The sequence below is a fragment of the Mastomys coucha genome, unplaced genomic scaffold (assembly GCF_008632895.1).
Source record: "Mastomys coucha isolate ucsf_1 unplaced genomic scaffold, UCSF_Mcou_1 pScaffold14, whole genome shotgun sequence".
Classification (NCBI taxonomy): domain Eukaryota; kingdom Metazoa; phylum Chordata; class Mammalia; order Rodentia; family Muridae; genus Mastomys; species Mastomys coucha.
Window position 1 is genome coordinate 58,960,415 of NW_022196896.1, and position 2,473 is coordinate 58,962,887.

General features: G+C 39.5%; 1 long non-coding RNA gene across 1 annotated transcript; it reads right to left on the reverse strand.

Moving 5' to 3' along the window:
* Positions 1 to 527: 527 nt before the first annotated feature.
* LOC116089111 lies at positions 528 to 2,084 on the reverse strand. The gene is made up of 2 exons (XR_004118159.1): positions 1,821 to 2,084; positions 528 to 654 (listed from the first exon to the last, which is right to left on the reverse strand). It is a non-coding gene; the product is annotated as an uncharacterized LOC116089111 (long non-coding RNA).
* Between the last annotated feature and the right edge of the window lie 389 nt (positions 2,085 to 2,473).

Sequence of the window (2,473 nt, forward strand, 5' to 3'; positions counted from 1 at the left end):
AATGGTTTCCTTCACTGCCTAAGCTTGGCTGTCCTGGAATTTGCTCTGGAGGCTGACCTTGAACTCAGAGATCCGCATGCTTCTCTGTCTTCTGAATGCTGGGATTAAAGACGTGTGCCACCACAACTGAATCCAAGCTTTTCTTTACCTTGCTCTGTATCAGGCTAGCCTTGAGCTCAGGCCTGCTTGCTTCTATCTCCTGGGATTAAAGGAGTGGAACACCATGCCAAAGCATTTCCTTAATTCTTTTCTTGCAAGATCTTTTTAAATTCTGGATTGTAGCTCATTCCACATATTCAAGATGACAACTGAGAATAGCCATCACAGGAGGCTTCTATTTAAAAGACAAACAAACCCAAAGCCAGGTAAGGTAGAACATGCCTGAATGCCTGTAATCTTAGCACTAAGGAGTTCAAAATCATTTTTAGCTATCTGTAAAGTTTGGGGTTAGCCTGTGCTACGACCTTGTTTTTAAAATCAAAGAAACAAACAAGCAAGCACAACCCTAAAAGTTATAGACAGCAGGATTTAGAACAGGTATGTACATGCTTTATTATAGAAAATGTAAAGTACATGAGGCACATGCACATGAGTGAAGGGAGCCTGTCATACACAGGCTTATGTTCTTGAAAGCACAAGAATGGCCAGAGATCACTGAAAAATAAAAATTTCAATGAAAACTTAGTTTATTCAGCCAAATTCTGCTATTCATTTGCTAACTGTAAAATGCTATGGTTATATTGAGTTTTTTGTTTGGTTATTATACATGCCATAGTTTGAAGAGTATTAGAATATTACACACAAACAGTAGAATGACTTCTATGTTTTGTCGGAATCTTTCAACAAATAAAATTTACTTCCAAGGAATTCAATCCTTTCCAGACCACAATTGAGATGGCTGGTGGGACTTTCTGATACTTTACTGTAGCAGAATTACTAACGCTTCTTGGGTGTGGCACCAAAGACAAGCATGTGTCCTTCATTTGCCTGATGACTTAGCAATCCACCATTGTTTACAAAAAAGAAGATGAAAACATGGTTTAAGTAATATAAAGGGCAATTTAAAAACACCAAAAATCTACATTATTCTTTTCTCATACAATATATCATATAACCTGATTACAGTTTCTTCCCTCAACTCCTTCCAGTTCCTCCCCACTTTCCCACCTTGGATCCACTCCTTTTCCTCGTTCAGTTAAAAAGAACAGGTTTCTAAGACACAGTAACCAAATATAAGGCTGGGCAGTGGTGGCACACGCCTTTAATCCCAGCACTTGGGAGGCAGAGGCAGGCAGATTTCTGAGTCTGAGGCCAGCCTGGTCTACAGTGAGTTCCAGGACAGCCAGGACTATACAGAGAAACCCTGTCTCAAAAAAAAAAGAAAACAAAAACAAAACAAAACAAAACAAAACAGAACGACAACAAAAATCCTCGTTTCAAAAAAAAACCCCAAAACCTTGTTTCAAAAAAAAAAAAACCAAAAAACTTATCTCTAAAGAGTCCAGAAAACAAACAAACAAACAAAAACAAATATAAATAAAATAAAATCTAGCAAGAGCATCATGTTGATGTTGGATAAGTCAACCCAAAAGAAGGGAAACAGTTCTAAGAGCAGGCACAAGAATCAGATTCTCACAGTCAGGACTCCCATAAAAGTACTAAGCTAAAAGCCTTTATATAAATGCAGAGAACCCGGTACAGGCTGGTGTAGGCCCTGTGCTTGCTGCTTCAGTCTCTGTGAGTTCATAGGTGCCTTGCTTAGTTGAGATTCAGAGGCCCTGTTCTCCTGGTTTCCTCCAACCCTCCGGTTCGGTTCTTACACTCTTTCCACCTCCTCTTCTGAGGGTTTCGCTGAGCTCTGAGTGCAGGAATTTGATGTTGACATCTCATTTAGACTCTCTCTCTGTATAATGTCTGACTGTGGGTCTCTGTATTTGTTCCTGTCTGCTATCAGAGGAAGCTCCTCTGATGATGACTGCACAGGCACTGACCTATGAGTATAGCAGAGCCACCCCCCTCCTCCAAATTCCTGATTTGCAGAAACAGGAGAGACAAAATAACAGGTGTAATTGTAACCTAAATCTGGGAATGTTTTTCTGTTAAGCATCACAATAAGAAACTGGAATGTAGAAACACTCCCAGATTCTATTACCATAGAACCAAGTGGAATGTTCTCTTTCCTTCTTACAATCCCTGTTCCTGGCAAATCTTAGCATTGTTGTTCCACTATAAAATGCTGACTGTGGGGAAGATTCACCCACTTTGCTTTACTTTATTGTAGCCATTTCCCTTCTCACTATACAACTCTGATGTAAAGCCCAGGCAACTCTTCCCACAGCGTTGTGCTTAAGAGTTTGACTAACTTTACTGAGTCATGATGTTTTCCCTTTGGTATAATTTGTAATCTGCATTCATCAAAATGCTCAATGCTTCACTAGGGTTTAGTTTTTCTTTTGTTTGTTTGTTTTGGTTT